Genomic DNA, 18,374 nt, shown 5'->3' with positions numbered 1-18,374 from the left:
TTTTCAAATGAGATTAACAATTTTCTTTGGATTTTTTTTAATGGTAGCTGTGTTGACAAAACTTTGTAGAAATCTGAGTATATTCTGCAGCACTATAGATTTATACCATAAGAAGCAGAGTATTTTATATCTTCTTGCCTGAGAGGGGACATGTGTGAATGTAAGAACAAACCTTCTACCAGTTAAAAAAAACAAGCCAGCCCTCTATGGAATCATTGCATAAACATGCCTGTTCCAATAATAATTCAGTTTACTCAGCCCTGAGAATAAATGTTAATGATGAATGTTTCTTAATTTAACAAGTCCATCTCTCGAAGTTATATTTCTCTTTTGCTTCATAGGAAGAATGCAGTGTAACAAAATATCCACAGTAGTTAATGGAAATGCTGGCTATTAGGAGCATATTAGGGCCATAAAAGGCCCCAAAACTCTGGGAAAAACCCTTAATGTCCAAAGACAAAAGGGAAAAGAGCATGTTTGTAGAGCAGTTGACAATCTATCCAGAAAATACTATTTATTATTAAATAACAATAGTCTTACATCAGGTTTTGGTTTTATTGGGAAAATACTCTCCCTAGCATGTGTTACTGGCAGCACAAGGATCCGTTTGATCTCTCATTACTTTGAAGAAAATTTGTTTGCCAGCATTCCTTATCCTGGTCTTCTGCAGCCTTGCATATACAAAAATTACAGTGTGAGGTGGAGTAGGGTGATCCAAACTCTGCAAAATGGAATCATGCAGAGAATGGGAAAGTTTTCTTTGGAAAATCCAAGTCAATAATACATTGAATGGCTTCCTTCACCTTGGTGGTTATAAATTCTTGCCTTGTAAACTCTGGATAATCCGTTTTCTGAAGGATATTTTTGCTGTACCTGCCTCAGCTTTTGATTCCAGCTCCTTCATGCAGATACTCTGAAATTGCAGCCCTGTCAGCACATGCTGCTTATTTACTCAAGTGCCAACAAATCTCAAATGAAGGAGGGCCCCAGTGTGCTGGAAAGTGCCCACAGTGAATGACAGCCCCAGCCTCAAAGATGCTCTTCCTCTGTGATGCAGGAGAAAAAGCAAGAGATAAACCAAATGAGCTAGAATGAAAGTGAAGGCCAGATAAGACACAGATAATGAAGACTCACATTCCTCATGTCCTGCTGCAGAGACTGCTCTTGGTAACAGGAATTGTATTTTATGGTTCTCAAAAAAACGGAGTCTTTGGTGTAAAGAAGGGAAATGAAGACTCCTGACTAAGATGATCCAATTAAAAACATCATATAGGAGATATTAAAGTATTTCTGGAAGACCTGTGTCTTCTAGGATGGACAAGATAGTATCATTAGTCCAGTACATCCTAGAATGCTAATTTGTCTAGCACGTGCCAAAAATAAGGCTTGGAAAAAATTAACTTGTCTTTTCTCTTAAATAGATGTTCTGATGATAATATATTACTCTGAAATAAATACAGCAGGAGTTTCTCTTTTTATAATGAATAAATAAACCACGTGACAAATGATGTCTAAATTAGACAAAATAATTGAAATCAGATTCAGGCTTCAGGTATCTAAGCAGAAATCTCAGGCATGCAAACAGAAATCTAAAGCTGACAATTGTGGAAAACACTCCATTATTTCTTAACCTCATGTAACACCACTAGTGCCAGGGAAGACTTATAAGACTCTTATTGTATCCTTTTGAAGTTATACATATGTATAATAATGCATAAAATTAAATATAAGGAAACTAATAATTTAACCTTTTTGAATAATAATAATGTTATCTACAGTCTGAAAAATTCTTAGTTTAGTCAAATACTGGAAAATAAATACATTCTGTTTATGTTCCCGCCACCACTTTTAAGGAAAGCTATATTAGCTGTTAATAATAAATTATGAGCTTTCTTCCCTGACAACATTCATTTTTTTCAGGGAAAATACATACCCTTTGGGATTCAGATATTTTTTCTGGTAATGAGCCACTTTCTCCCTGCAACATTTCAACCTTTTCATTGTAAAGTCTGACTCCTATTAGAACCAGCTTTTTTAGCTCTGCAGATTCTTCTTCTCCAATTAAGGCTTCCTGTCGTGTAGACCAGATTCCTTCAGGAGGGAAATGTTAAAAGTCAGTGAATTATGGAATCTCATAAAGCACACAAAAGCCTAGAAGTTATTCCTAATGGCTAATAAATTAAAATAATTTCTTGTATAATAATCGGTTGTGATTTTAGTTGAATTTTCTGTAAAGTAGTACCAAAATATACTGCTCCTTATCATTACAAAAGGTGGTAAGCAGCAATGAAGGAAGACAAATGCCAAGAAGAATTCAGAGTAGGGAAGAAAAAGGAAATTAAAATTTAACTTGGACAAATTTAGTATAATACATCCACTGGAAGATAATTCAAACATATAGATAGTCAATAGAGAAGAGATTTTAGTAGGCAGGCATGCTGGAAGAGATTCAGAGATCAGATGGATCATAGATTAGCTATGACATTGCCATGTAGTATGAAAAAAACCCCAAATATATTAATCAATTTTTGTCAGCAAAGGCACTGGGCTGTAGAGCAGCTAAATAATGCATCTGTTGGCTTGATCCTGTCAAACATCAGTCTTGCAGATGATTTCTGTGACAGAACAATAACCCTCTCTAAGGGTTGAATTCACATAAAATTCTCTGAAATCAATGGGTCCATATAATGACTTTTGATATGTGTGAATGACATTTTAAACTGTTATGGGCCATTTGTAAGCAGAAAGATATGATGTGATGCACCTAAGCTGAGAATAAACTCCCTTCCAGAATTACAGAGGCATTTAGAATGGCTGTGTATTGTACGATTAAATAATATAACAAAGACAGTCAAGAGAAAAATAATAAATTTCTGCTTACAAAGATGAAAAATAGGATTAAATTCTGACTGCAAAGTACATTCAGTGCTGGAATAATCTCCTTACAAGGAGAGTTTGAGGCCCAAGTACACTGAAACTTTGAATTAGCAAACTGGAAAACTCATTAGGGAAAATGACTGCAAACTGTCAGGATGGTGCTCCTGCCTCAGCTTCCCCATCAGGACACACAGTGTTCTGAAGTTCCTTCCTCCTTGTGCCAGTGATGCTCTTTAGTGCTGTTCCAATGGAAAGCAGGGATACACTTGTGGCTATCACGTGCAAATACATCCTTCTGTGACAGCCACACCTGCAGCTGTCACAATCTGCTGAAGCTGCACAGTGCAGCCCCTGCTGCAAGCTTGCAATGCCACGAGTGCAACCCAGCAGGAAATCAATCATTAGTGAGAGGTTGCTTCTAAAGAACAGAGGGAAACACCTGAAGAAAAAGCTTTTAACTTTGTTTATTTTTTCCCTTTTAAAGTGAAATGTGCGTGCTAACTGAAGGCACCTCTGTGACAGCTTTAGGTAAGAGGGCCCCTACACAGTGAGGAAGGTAGGCAGTGAAAAAACACTTGACTAAGACAACAGTATTTTCCCAATATTTACCTCCTCAAAATAGCTGTGAATTCCTGAAATTATTTTCCTTTCTGCTGATGCATTTAAAAGAGCCAGCCATGATAGTACTTTCTACTGAAGGCCACAAAACAAGCTCAGTTTAGTAATATTTTGGAAAGGGCAGAACATCCAATTTTCCTTTAGTTTACTCTGCTGCAAAACAAAAGCTACACGTGAATAGAACTGACCCATGCAGTTGGATTTAGTACCTTCAGGGTATTAGTAGATTGGAGTAGGTTCAAACTTTTGACCTGAAGGAATAAACTTCTGTAAACACCTTATTAACTGAGGGGGTTTGAACTTCTAGGATAGGATACCAGACTCTGCATCAGGAGACATGGGAGCTATTTCTACCAGAGCAGCTGAATTGATGTGTGACTTTGGGAGTTGCAGAGTTATGGTGAGAAATGCACACATTTAACAACAATGTTTCTTCTCACTCCTTGCTTCAGTTCAAATGATAAACACCTTTTATCCAGAGAAAAACCTTCAATCTTTATACACTCTTTCTTTATACACGCTCAAAACACATATCTACTGGAAGCAGCTCAGACTATAATTTAAATTACAACTTGATACTTTTACCACATTTTGACTTTGATTTGAATGCTTTCCTGTATTTTAAAATTATTTTGTTCTCCTGATTATTGCATGGGACTAAGAGATCTATTTGATATTTGTGTAGCAGGGCTGACAACACACTCTCCCACCCTGATGTGAAGGCAACCCCCCCAGCTAGGCCAGCCCAGGTGTGCCCGGGTCAGATCAGCTCGTTGTGTGCAGGAGGAGGAACAAAGCCCCTCGTGAGGTCAAGGCAGCAGTGAAGGTGGCAGCATCACTTCGCCAGGGCAAGTCCTTCTCACCGGAGGATGCCAGATTTGATCCTCTCTGCTATGCCATTAAACAGAGTTCTACCAGAAAAACCTTTTACAGCAGAGTCAGTCCAACCTTCAAAATAGAAACAGAAGCCTTGACTTCTAGTGAAGAACAAGGAACAACTCGAGGATTTTTTAAGCCACCTGTGTAATTGCTGTCACCAATTGGTAATTTTATTGTGGAAGTCAAACTACAGGTTTAGTTAGGTTACATAAACATTTCAGGAAAGCGCATGAATATCAAATCTTTTAAAGACAATTGTACAGCCTCCTTTCCAGAAGTGTTTGGGTTTTTTACACTCAGGATAATAAAAGTGCTAATGATTTCTTACTTTCTACACAAAATTAAATGCTTAATAAGCTGAACAAGTTTCAGCTAAATTTCTCTAATTATCAACTTCAGTTTATTTTTTATTTGCTACATCCCTGTGGAAAATGGTATGCAGGATTTCCAACATTGCAATAAAACACTGGAAAATCTGCTTTCCTGGACTGTTTTTCATGGACTTACTGGTAATTGCTTCTTTTTTTTTTTTAATGACTATGAAACATGTATTCCAGAAAAGTTATGGCAAAAATATAGAGGTTTTAAATGGTGATTTTGCATATCTCTTATCTCCCAGGCTCATGCATTCCAGGACAAATGAAACAGTATTCCAGGCTATCAAAAAATTGTGTGACATCTACAGGACTAGGTTCATTAAATGTGAGGTTTTATAATAAATACCAAGAAATTAACTCAAGCAGAGGTTGTGTCAGAAATATGTGTTCTGGTAAAAATGTTTTGTTTAATCTCAAAAGAAATGGCACATGATAGAGGAAACAATCAAGCAGACAGACCATCAAAATGTGGGAAAGAAATTAAAAAGGATTTTCCAAAAATTATTTTTGGTAAAAAACATTAAGAAAGAACTAAAGGCAGGAAGAATAGCCTGTGTTGCAATGACCACTTCATGCATACACTGATAGAGACAAGGCCTTTCTACCAGAATCTTTACACAGCTGTAATTGAGAAAATATTCCAGTTGGTGACTGTCAATCAATCTACTAACAAGAATCTGATGATACTTGTCTATTTTGATGTCAATTACTATGGCAATAAAATGAGTTAACAAAATCTGAAATAAAACAGTATTATGAAAATTATCTTAGAGAAATAACATGATAGAGATACAATAGAAAATCATGACAGAAATACTGCATGATTACTTTAAAATCTAGATGTAAGGAAAAAATTCATGATACTAATTAAAGTTCTCATTAGAATCCTATTATAAGAAAGAAGAGAAAAAAGCCTCTTTATTTCTCCAGAGACAGCTTTAGCAATATGAAATGAAGAAAAAAGGCTTAGTACCAAATCATTTGTGTCTCTTTCCCTTTCAAGCACATACACAAGGAATTGGATTGCATTTTATATGGTAAAAGGACATTAGCTAAATCACAGCAAATGCTTAACTATTCATAGTTTGCAACAAAGCAGAGAGCTGGTGGGTGTGAGCATATGCATTTCTGTGCTAGTGGAGAAGACTGTAATCTTCTGTACACTATGTAGAATGTTTATATTGAACATTTGAAAGTGATAATTAGAGATAAAGTTTCAGATTATACTTTTAATTTCTTCTAAGTACGGTATTTTAGGTGTGAGATCACAGATCCTTGTCACATATATGTGCTTTCCAATGCCTGATAAAAAAAACCTTTCTGTCCTCCAACTTAGAGGAATCATTGAGCGATAGGAGCTGCACATTTACTTCCTTATTTAGAAAATAGAAAACTGCATAGAAATACTTAGAAAATTGCAGGCAGAACAATGGTGCTTTTTGATCTAAGATAAAAACATTTACAACAAGCTCTTGACCAGACAGCTATTTCCTATTTCATCACGCATTTAGTGTACTAAGAATAGGTACCTGCTGATCAAATACTGACATGATCTATTATCAGAATTTAGATTCATATGGTACTAAAACAAAAAAAAAATGTTGATTCATCTTAGTATTTTTTAATATGAAGTTAAGCCTTACAGCTGCAGCTCTGCAGAGAACTTTTGAGTTTGTGGATTTTTAACAATCCACACAGATATGGGCAAATTGATCTTAAAGAAGAAGTGAGTGCAAAACTAATTGCAAAACTGGTACTGTTCAGAGTCTAGGAGTGCCTTACAGACTTAATTTTCCAAAAGGTTTGTATCTCAGATTGGCTTTTCAGATATTAACTAACACAAAAAGTCCCAGAATGTAGAAGAATGAATTTGTACTTTCAAAGTTCTTATCTGGAAGAGGGTTCCTGTTGGTGGAGTATGGTCACAAGCTCTTGGATACAAAGACTGTTGTTCTTAAACAACACTGAAGGTTAGGGAGTTTTGAATTAGAACTTAGTACATTAAAGTTTATTTTTGAATATATGAGGTTTGAATGCTATGAGAAATAATGACATACAAAAAAATGTACGATAAACAGTCTACCACAATTAAATGTCAACTGGATAAAATTGATTTTTTCCTTGTGAAGCTGATAAGTTCCAGCTCTGTTCTCACACATAATTTGTCACACTTCAAGTCCTCTCTTCCTCATGATGAAAGACACTAACTTTCATGCGCTCTGTAAAAGAGGAACTGCCTTTCCTTCAGTAAAATGACAGATACTACTGTTCAATATAAATATATTTCTGCTGTACTTTCTATCTTGTGTTTCTGATTTTCCTCTCCATCAGTTTTTATTTATATGCTGCAATGAAACATCAGAATGTAGGAATGACCATGAAAGGTCATGTATGTCTCCTAATATGGCTGATTCAAGGTAGTTGAGAGAAATTTAAAATGCCTTTGAGGCAAAGTAATCTGAAGAAATCTCCTGTTCTTACTGTTACCGCCTGAGTTAAAACATGAAGGTAACAATAAATATTCCTTAAAAATTGCTAACACTAAGTAGTCTTGATTGACACATTCCCTATACTTTTTTTTTCGTGAATTATTTCCATTACAAATGCATTTTATAATTTTGCTCATCGTATATAAAAAACTGTTTTAATTTTTCAGATGGAGATTTTTTCACTTACAAGCTAAGTGTCTCTTATTCTTGATTATAACAGAAAAATAAAGGTTTTCAATTTAACATTATTATTCATGACATACATATATAAACTTATTGGTTGTTTTATGCTGATTCTTTATGCTTTTCAACTGCTTTTCACATCCTCTTTTAAAGTATAGTCTTGTTATGGGTAGTATTCTGGAAAAATATTGGTTTCAATGAAGGTGCTACCTTGTCCATTCTGTAATAATTCAAGTTGTTGTCACATATTGCAATGTGACATATTACTTTTTATGTTTTCAGTAGCACATTAATGATGACCTCTGCTAAGAAACCTGTGGGATGCTTAGGGCTCCACTGGTTAATTTAGATATGGTTAATATAGGCAGCTGCATTGTACCCCCAGATTTTTTCAGGTAGTTCCGTCTACCGTGATTGTCAATGATAAATTTTGTTTTTCTGGTATCCATTTATCTAATTCATCTTATACTCTACATGGTTGTCCTTATATTTAAATAATGTAAAGCTTTTCCTGCACTTCTCAGATTTCAGTTTCATTGCCCTTCTTCCCAGTTCTGTAGTAAGAATAAGTGAAGTTATAATGAGAAAGTTCAGTCAACAATTTTATCCTTTTTTCTATAATGAGAGTAGTCTGTATTATCCTAAACGTCTATTTTTTTTTCTGCTAGGTGTTTTTTGATCCTGCTTTATTCCACACATAGAGGAAAATATTAAGTATCCTTTCCTGAGGGATCAGAATTTCTGCACATCTAAAGAAATTATGTTGTTGGGGCTTTTATAATTTTTTAACCATAGAAAGTGATTGGCTTATGAAGCTTTTTTTCCCTTTTAAAATATGGCAGTCTCAAGGTACTTGAGAGAAGTTGTGAAAAAGTTCATATTTTTTTGGTGATAAGTTAATGACCCAGAAAACCTTCTTGAAAGAGACAATAAACTTCATGATCAGTAGTTCAATTTCTTAAATATATGAGGCACTATTTTTTTCTTCCTCTCTTTCTATGCAATAAGGAAAAATTTAGGGGGGTATAATTTTGAGGTTTCATTTTGATTGTTATGCATAAAGTTACAGAAAACTTTTTGTAGCATGTAGGGCTTTAGTAGCATCACATTGTTATATATCAGAAAACAGCAGGTTTCATAGTAATCTTCCAAAAATTCTTGACTAAAAACTAATGTAAAAAGTCATTTAACTTCTCAGCAGTATTCTTATCTTCCCTCACTGCTTTGTAGGGATTTAGAAGATCTGTTGGTTCTATTACAGTCATCTTCAAAATGTATTTTCATGGCTTCTGCGTATTGGTTTTAAAACTCTTTAATTCTTTTCTTGAAAATCCATTTTTACCCTTCTAATTTCCCTCTTTCTTCATTGCTGCTATGTCCTTGATTATTGATAGGCTTCATTAAGGTCAGTTTTCTTAAATGCAGAGAATTTGCAAGGTTAAACCAACATCTTTCTAACTATTCTCATTCTCTAGACTCCAACATGCCATTTTTTGGCCACCTGTCCCTGTGGTGTTAAGAGATAGAATTCTCAGAAGACCCCACATGATGAGGCTTGGTAAAAAAACATGAAAAGTTTAAAACCCTTATGTTGTCATGGACAAACACAGCTTTATTTCATACTATGCTGCCAAATGTTGCACTGTTCTTACACCAAACAGATTCAATGTAATTTTTACCATCTGCAGCAAATTAATTTTGTGAGTGAAGTTCATACATGGTTAATTCCTTCATATAGCTTATATGTTTCAAATTATTTAGCCAGTGTTTGAAAATATTTTGCCAGATACTAATTCTAAAATATTACCAGCATTTCAGGAAAATTAGTCTACAGAATTGCTTCTTTCAGGTTAAACATAATTTTTCTTCTTATAAGAAGCTTAAATCATGATTATCTATTGGTATGAATAATCTTAAATGTCAGTCCTACTTAACTTTTTTAAAGTCAGAAGAGAAAATTAATTGTTAAAAAGTTGTACTGCATTCAACATCACTGTTTTGTTCAGCTACAGACAATTGAGGCACTTAGAACCCTGACTGAAAGAGGAAGAAATGAACTTCAGATTGAAGGGTATTCTTAATGAAGAGCTACTCTTCTTCTAATGTCCCAAAGGAATCATAGTAAAAGAAAATACTTCCATACACAGCATTTTTTTTTTAAATCGCCAAAATATTAAGAAAAAACTCTTTTTTTATCAATTAAAATTCATACTTCCATTGTCAGTCAATTCAACTATTTGGTGTAATTCTCAATGCCTCTAAATAGCAACAACAACATTAACAATAATAACAATAATGTTATTATTGTTTATGGTTCTGGGTATGTTTTTGTTTATGTTTATTAAAATCTCTGCTTTTAAACAGATACGTTGATAGATATTCTGAGACCAGTAAGTTATTGGGATTTTAAAGCTGAAAAGTGGTTGTTTTATAAACTTATCTTCACTTAAAATCTCACAACAATATTTTGAGCTCAGGTTGAGCTTACCAGAGAAGTAAAAAAAAATTCCTTAAGAATAATCACAGATCATACTTCTCAGTTCTACAAGGTTTTCAAACCACACAACATGATTTTTTTGGTGGTATCCAATATCAAAGTAAGAGGAACAAAGTAGATGACACAAAGATGTACCAGGGATTGAGCCAAAACCACATGACCCCAAACTAGTTAGCTGTATAGGCCTTTTGAAACTGAGACCATACTTCTAATACCTTTGGTTTAACAAGATGGCTAGACTTCTACTTATTGAAAGTTCTGCAGAAATACTGGCAATCATTTTGAATCTGAAGTGTATGCACTGTTTACAGCACAGGTTTTTCTTTTTTTATCCCTTAATGTTCTTTGTTGTTGCATTCTGTGTAAAGCCTTAATTTAATTCTTGATGCCTCATTTCAGCACCTAGAAATGAAACTGTGTGATATGAAGGAGTACTCAGCTACATAAGTTTCTGCGACACAAGCTGTAACCTGCTAATTTGCATCCTGTGAAGGGCTGCCTGTTTAGAGAGACCCGAGACAGCCTTGGAAAGCAGGGAGAAAATTAACAATAACTAGCTTTTTAAGTGTGCAGCTCTGAACTGCAACAGTCCTGGACATACCACTTTATAATGGCTTCCCTAATGAGAATGTTCTTTTTGTTATTAAGGGTTCTTAACTCTTTTGCTTGTTTCTGTCTTGGTTTTTAAGTGTTAGCAATCATTACTGTAGTAGCTTGTTCATCACACTGAGATCTCTCTGAGTTCCTATATAAATATCAGCCTTATTCCTCCTTTCTGGTGTTAAGAGAGCTGGAAATGGCAAGTAAGTATTCTTTACTTTAGTATTTTTCCTGTTATCTAAAACCAGAAGGTGAAAGAATAAATTATAGGCAAAGTTTACTTTAAAATCATTTAAGCATTGATGACTCTGAAAAAACAGATTCAGTTCCAGTTTATATCAGAATTGTTTCTTTATGCAAAGTAATTGTCCCATATTTAAGAGTTCTAGATTTATCTGAGCATGCTTTACAGAGATTATTTATGATGTAATAAAATAATTTCAAAAAGCACTGAGGAAATAGTAAGTACCAGCTCTTGGAATTCCTGCTTGGGCATGGTCTGTCCCTCTCTACTCAATAACTGCCTGGTCTTCACAAGGTTCCTATGACAAGCTCCCACAGATGATTTTATCTGATCAGAGCCTTTTCTCATGTCCAGGGTGTCCTTCCTCTGAAGGAAAACTGTCCAGTTACCACTTTCCCCCTGACTTCACCTGCCAGCTGCCCATTACTTTCAGGACAATGTACATGTTCAGCTGCAAGTGGATGCAGTTAGTATTGCACATCATTGAAGTAAACTATCAGAATACTTCAATTTGGAAAGAAAAGGATCCCACTTTCTTTGAGATGACTGAACTTATGTTTCCTTACTGACTGTTTTCATCCTGGATGGTGTTTAGTCATTTTCTTCAGCATGCTTGTTCAGGCAGCTACTCTTTGTTCTGTAATTTTAATAAATTATATGCATATGGTTAGAACAAGGTTATATGTCACTAAGTGAGAGGCTATAAAATGTGGTTGAATGTAACAAACACTTTTCACCATGCCAGGGATGCTTTGTTCTGACCTACCCAATGGCAAAGATGTGTCTTCTCCTATAGTAATGTAAGCTGAAATTCATATTGTATATTGATATTATATAGCAGAGGTCACTTTAAGGGAAAAACTGTGAAAGACATTTGGGAAGGAAAGGAATTAATAAAAAATCATGATACTGCTCACCACAGAGAAAAGTTCATGTCACCATTTATGGAGCTGAAAAAATATGCAGGAAGCAGAGTGCTTAGCCACAGAATGATTAATTTTCAAAATTAGGAAGAGAACCAGAAACCCAGGGCTTAAAATGCAGATTTAATATGAATCCTGGCTGCTTCAATTGAGGAAACCACAGCCACACTGTTTTAACAGCAGGCATGCTTGGCTTTATTTTCTTTTATGTTCCTGTCACATATACAACTTATGAAGGTTGCCAATTCTACCTCAAGAAGTGGCCATTATCCTGAAAAAAGTTTTCTAATTTTCACCCTTCTCACAAATAGAAATACTTCTACAAGAGGGCTAAAGTATTAAGCTGTGACTTTGATGCTAAAAGTGTTGAGCAACAAGCTATGCTGGTGAGTCTGAAGGGTACTTGAACTGGCTGTCTGCAGCACTTTGTTTACAAGGGAAGGTTTTATAAATTAGTTTAAAATTGCTTTGTTGCTGCTAGATGGCAATGGTAGCTTTGATAGCCATAACTGAGTCTTTTGAATCTTCTAAGTGCCTACAGCATTAATTGATCTGTATAATATTCACACGAGGTGGATTATATCCCTCTTTTATTTAAAGAAACTGTTGTAGGAGCTAGGAAAGTTGATAGTGGAATTTCCACTGACTTCAGACATGTTGCTCATGTTGATGATATTTCTAAATGCCAGGTTGCTGATTTTCCATGGTACTAATGGCCTGTAACTCAGATCAAGGTCAATTGGAAGTCAGTACAGTGTGTGAAAATGAGGTCACAGAAAGCTGAGCACAGAAAGGCTCTGGGAAGGCAGGGAACTGGGCAATGAGGTCTTAAAATGACATAACTGAAGATGAAAGGCAGATTCAGAAGCACATAAAAGAGTCAAGAACTGAGGATCTCCAGTTTGTGGCCTTTAGTAATTGGTGTACACCACACTATTTCCATTCCTAAAACCAGACACCATTACATAACAGAGCTTAGGCAGCCCTCTGTCGTGCCTCCTACTTGTGAGGTTTTTCATTAGCCAGTGCTTGGACTTCAAGAAAAGGGAAGTCAATGAAAATGTGAAAATGCTCAGAGACATTTGCCAGAAATATCTGCATGCTTATGTGACACAACTATGTAAATTAAATTCCCTACAAACTGGTTTGCACAATATAATAGCAAACACTGGTGAAGGAAGATGCAAATACATATAAAAGACTGCGTGAATCTGGTCATGTCCTTAATTTTGTTTGTTTTTTTTTTTTAATAATGCAATGACAATTTTCACAAATATATATGGTAAATGGCAAAGAAAGCCAAAGCAGCTCATCTAAAATAATTTTCTGTGCATTATACTTCTAGTTAAGGAAGTTACTCCCGTCTGAAATGCAAATGGGAGGAAATGTAGTGGTTAACACAATGGGCATGCTAATAACAGCAGGTAGTTATTGGCCACAGGAACTATACCAAACCTGCTGGGGAATTCACCTGGTTTCATTTATAGGGGAAAAAGCTATCCTCTGGATTTCAAGCAGGGAAATAGCAAATGAACTGTCTGAAATTAAGAATGGCAGCCAATATTATTGCTCACTGATTTGGGGAAAGGACTGTCTGCTGCATACAAAATGTGAAACCATGAGGCATTGGCAGTAGGACTAGAAGGGAGAATCAGAAATCTGTGACAAACTTGCCGAGCATAAACAATGACGCTAGGATATATTTGTGATCATAGATGGCTGAATTGGGTACTGATTCTTTCACTGTCCTAGAGGACACAAAGTAAGTGAAATTTTGGGCTGTTACTTTTATAGAAAGTCCGGTTCCCTGAGGCTACAGACCAACAGGATGTGTGCACTATGGCATTGCTGAAAGTTCAAGCCCTGGGCAACTTCAGGTGACAGAAGTAGAGGTATTTGATTAAGTTTTTATGCTTGGAAATTACAAGTATTTCCACAAGATTATCTCCTATTAGTTTTCTCTCATTGTCTGGCATGGAGAACAATGGAATCCCACTACAATTATTGGTTGACATGTCCCTAGTTATTGTATTTGTAAACTCTCAAGGGTAGGACACAAAACGGAAAGTTTTGCAAAATCAGAACCAATGTATAAGTAAAGCATCTGATTTCCTTTGCTACCTTACATCATATTTATGAGGTTGTAATTCATCTGGCTTCACTGCAGTGTCTCCTGATTTACCACAGCGTCACTGGGATCACAACTGTGCTCCCAGTCTCCATGTTGTAAAGGCAAAATAAAGTCTGCTAAGTGTTTTAGTGGCAAGACAGGTCACCGAGGTTGTAATTATCTCCAATTGACACTTAACACAAGCTGTAATATTCTTTATGTGCTGCTGAATGGCAGCTCAGAAGTGTGTGAAAGTCTTTTCTATCAAGCAGCAAAGTGGAAAAAAAGCCCCAAAAGAACCTATTTTAGCTCTTGCCCTTTGAACTGAGCACTCACATGCTCAGTACGAATGGGAACAAGTGCACCAACACCTATGGGAAATGACTCTTGGAAGGTAATTTTTTCTCTGTGTAAGTGATCACTTTATTGTATTTCACTGTAACATAAAAATCTCTCTGGCTACCAGCACAACTCAACATGCTCTTTCTTAACAAATGAATTAATGTTCCATCTTTTCACTGCAAGGACCTATCAAGTGACAAATGATACAGTGTCTCCCTGACAAGGAGTACAAGAATGGATGTGTCAACATTGAATTAAAGACGTGTTTCTCTATAAATGCGCAATCTTTTCAAATGCTTCTGCCAAAATTGTTAGAAGGGTTATACTGTCCCATTGGCACCTGAGCAGTCCAGGTTCCTTATATCATCTTCTAGTACCTCTTCTGTGAAATAAGAAAATATTATTTTCATTTCATCAATATAGCTTTTAGGCAACTGGCTGCAAATATATATTTTTTGCTCTAAATATGCTTTACAGTGAAAAAAGTTCTTTTGTAAGTAGTTGCAACTGAAGAAAAATCTCAAATACCTGTAAAAGATGAGTTGCTGACTCAACATGACTATTGAACGTTCGTTTCTCAAAAGTTTATGATAAACATTTAGAATACTCCAGCTCACTTCTTCAAAAGGAGATACTTAGTTAATTGCCTGACATTTAATGAAGGAGTACTCCATTTCAAGAAAGTAACATATATCATGTCTCAGATGGCAAACCCTATCAACCATTATTTGAAAATAGGCATTTCACTTTTTAAATAATATCACTGCAAGAATGTTCAGCTTTTAATTTTGAAATGATCTTTCTAATTTTCTGAATCACAAGCAGTTTAAATTAAGCATTTGCTGTTTTTAAATAGGCAGCAAAGAATTAATACATTAAAAAAAATTAAAAATTGGGAGATGTCATGGGACATTTTACAGCACATTTAAGCTTTGATTTTGGGATGAAAAATGAACAGCATCTATAACCAACCATACTTACCTCTTTCAAAGATACTTCAATAGAGCTCCACTGAAAGGGATCTACTCTACAGGTAAACTGGATTTTTTTTCTAGGTTCCAGTTTTTGGATTTTATTTTTGCTAACAAAAAATATATCATTAATTTTGATGGTTTTCAAAGGCATCCTAATGGTTATAGCTTTCTCTGAGTGTTATCTTCTCATCAGCAAATTCTTAAGTGATTTTAACTGTTAGTTAGGTACCTTTGAAAGGCTAACCGTGTTTTCTTTCTTAATTTCTTGTAAAACAATACACTTTTCTATACAGTTATATTAGTTGTGACTATGGTGCTTAAAGCAGAAGATAACAGCACCAGCCTAGAATGAAAATCAGATTTCCTAGATGACCCAATGATGAGGCATTTCACCACTCAGTGAATTTGCAGGACAAACAGACAGTAGCATGTATTGTTCAGAAGTTTTTGCTAATGTCCCTTAAAGCACTGGGAGTAGTGGCAAGGAAGTGAAGCCAAAAGCAAGAGGTTGTCAAGCAGAAACGAGTGTGAAGCCTTATGAACTTCTGGATTTTTTTTTTCATTTGTATGTTGTCTTGAATGAACTAGAAAAATAACTATATTATCCCTTCTTAGGTAACATTTTGAAGACCTTAATCTACTCATAATGGTAGTATTCCTCATTTTCTCACACCTGTTATTGAAATTGTTTCATAATTTGGGATAATTTTTTTACATCTTCATATATCAAAGTTTAAAATATGTTAATATCGGGCTTTCTTCATTAATATGTCCATGAAAACATTTAGTTAAAAAAGTAAGAAAGTGGCCTAATTTCTGAATCACAAAAAGAGAATTCATGAAAATTTTCTCGCTTTAAGAAACATTATTAAATTAGTGTTCTGCATGAAAATACTTCATAACATCTTGTGCAATTTATTCTTTTAAATAACACAGGATAATAGAAGAAAGATTATATTAAAGACCCAAAATTAACTACTTAAACATTGGATTTTCTGGATTTCATTGTCTTTTCAGCCTGCAATTCTGGCAGATAATTCAATACATTTGACTCCTCGCAGTTTAGGACTGGGGTGCTGTACAAGATGTAGAAACTTGTTCAGTATGATAAGAATGGCAGTGAGGAACGTAAGAATTAGTCTTGATTTTAGAGACCTATACCAAAAATTCAGATCACTGCATGAAAAAACAACATTTTAAAAAATGTAGTGTCAACTAGTACCCTGAAACAAGTTTAAACAGAATTTTAGAAAACAACACATAATTGTTTCAGAGAAGCTATTTGTCTACCAAGTTATTTTAAATTTCTCTAAATATTTATAAGAATGAAAAACATAGATATGCAGAAAATCATAACACTTCAAAGGTTATGTCATGCTCTAGTGAACCATTTTCTGTATGCTTTTGTTCAGGATAAATTCTCAGTACTGTAAGACTGCTGTATAAGCATAACAGCTCATTAACTTACTATTGTTTTAAATTAACTTAAAAGTATTACAGAAACAAACAATATTTGGCAAATGGAAATTCAAATTTCTGCTTTTCAATAACTTAGTGGCTTACTGAAATGAGTACAAAAAGAACAAATTGCTTTAAAAGTATTTAGCTAGGTTTTTACACACAGAAATGATTCCTCTAATAAAAAAAAAAAAAGTACAATTCTATGTGATCCAGCCATTAAAGGATCTAGTCAAAAAAGAATGGGAATAAATCACCCTTGTTACCCTGATAGTCCATTAGGTCATCAGATATTACAAACTCCCTGCTACTGCAATGTAGGCATCATGTATGGTGCTGTGAACATATCTGGAGAGGAATTGTTTCCCAGAAGCATTGAGCTTAAAATTAAGAATTGCAACAAGCAACAGAGACAAATTTGCATTTTCTATGCTTAATTACAAACAGGTTAGATATTCTGCAAGTTAAGGCAGATTGCAGAAATTCAGAACTCCTATAAACTTCAATTGAACTAAAAAGATAAGAAGAAGGGACAGAGGAATAATACTGAATTATTCAGGCTATATCCTGAAGAAGTTCTTGTATCTTACTTTGAATCTGTAGAGTGCCTGAGAGAATGGAACCACCACCTGAGTGAAAATGGCATTATAGAAAAACTATCAAATTACCTGGAAAAGATTTGTTCCTTCATACTCTCTAGTTTTGAGGTCCTCACTGGAGAAAAATACATGCAAAAGTATTTTTTTCTCAAAAAGAGAAACACTAATTAGGAAAAAAAGTAAATGGTGTGGAAAGTTAGTGAAAAACAGCATCAATTACAAAGCTGTGGCATCTGATTTTTTAAAGCATGGAAGTACTTAAAACGAGAATCTGATCAGAATAAAAATTTTAAGCAGCAGTGTATTATATATGAATACACTATATATTGCCACATGTTACAGCATTACTGATAATTATATATTCAGTGCCAGGAACCACTCACATGGACATTTTGTGCTAGGTATTTCGGGAATTAAGCTGAAAGTTTCAGTCCTTTCTCTGGCTGGAAGTCACAGGAGCTTTCTTCTCTTTTGCTGGAGCACACAAGACAGCAATTTTTATCTCTAATAATATCTTTTCCTAATCTCCTTTCAGACAGACTGCCTGTCTCAAATTGAGACCAGAGTGATTTAGAGTTAAAAGAATGGGTATAATAGAGATGTGGCACGCTTAAATCCTCTCCTTAGGAACATAAAACTCAATTAGAAGTATGGTCTGGCAGACAGTGTATAAAAGGACTCTGAGGGAATTCATGTCTAGCAAATCATCCAGAACTTTATCAAAATGCAAAGCAAAGTTTAACTGTAAATATGGTGTAAAAAAATTGTAAAGATGAAAGTTTATTTGGGAAAAAAAACTTTTTTTTTTTTTTTTCTGGACATGGGAAATAGGATAGCTCAGATAGATTAAACGAAAGTGGAAATCAGATTTAAAGTATGACTTGGTGAAAAACATCATCTGTGCTGCACAGGTATTCCTCACCCCAAAGTTTCAAGTATTGAGAAAAATAGGAAGGAAAAAAGCAAAACAGATTGGAGAAAATTATTTATTTTTCAATACATACAATTTTTAATGACCCAATTTTAATGTTAAAATATTCCATTGCAATCTAGAAGATATCTAGAAAGATAGAAAAAAATAAATTTTTTCAGTGAAGAATGTGTTGTCAAAAAGGTCTGGCTTGTGAAAAGTGTTACAACACTTTGTTCCACTCCCTTATTCTTTTGTGAGGTAATCCTCAAATCTTCTCTAACCTTTAGAAGA

The sequence above is a fragment of the Ammospiza nelsoni genome, chromosome 1 (assembly GCF_027579445.1).
Source record: "Ammospiza nelsoni isolate bAmmNel1 chromosome 1, bAmmNel1.pri, whole genome shotgun sequence".
Classification (NCBI taxonomy): domain Eukaryota; kingdom Metazoa; phylum Chordata; class Aves; order Passeriformes; family Passerellidae; genus Ammospiza; species Ammospiza nelsoni.
The sequence above is the reverse complement of the archived record's forward strand: the minus strand, read 5'-3'. Positions refer to the sequence as shown.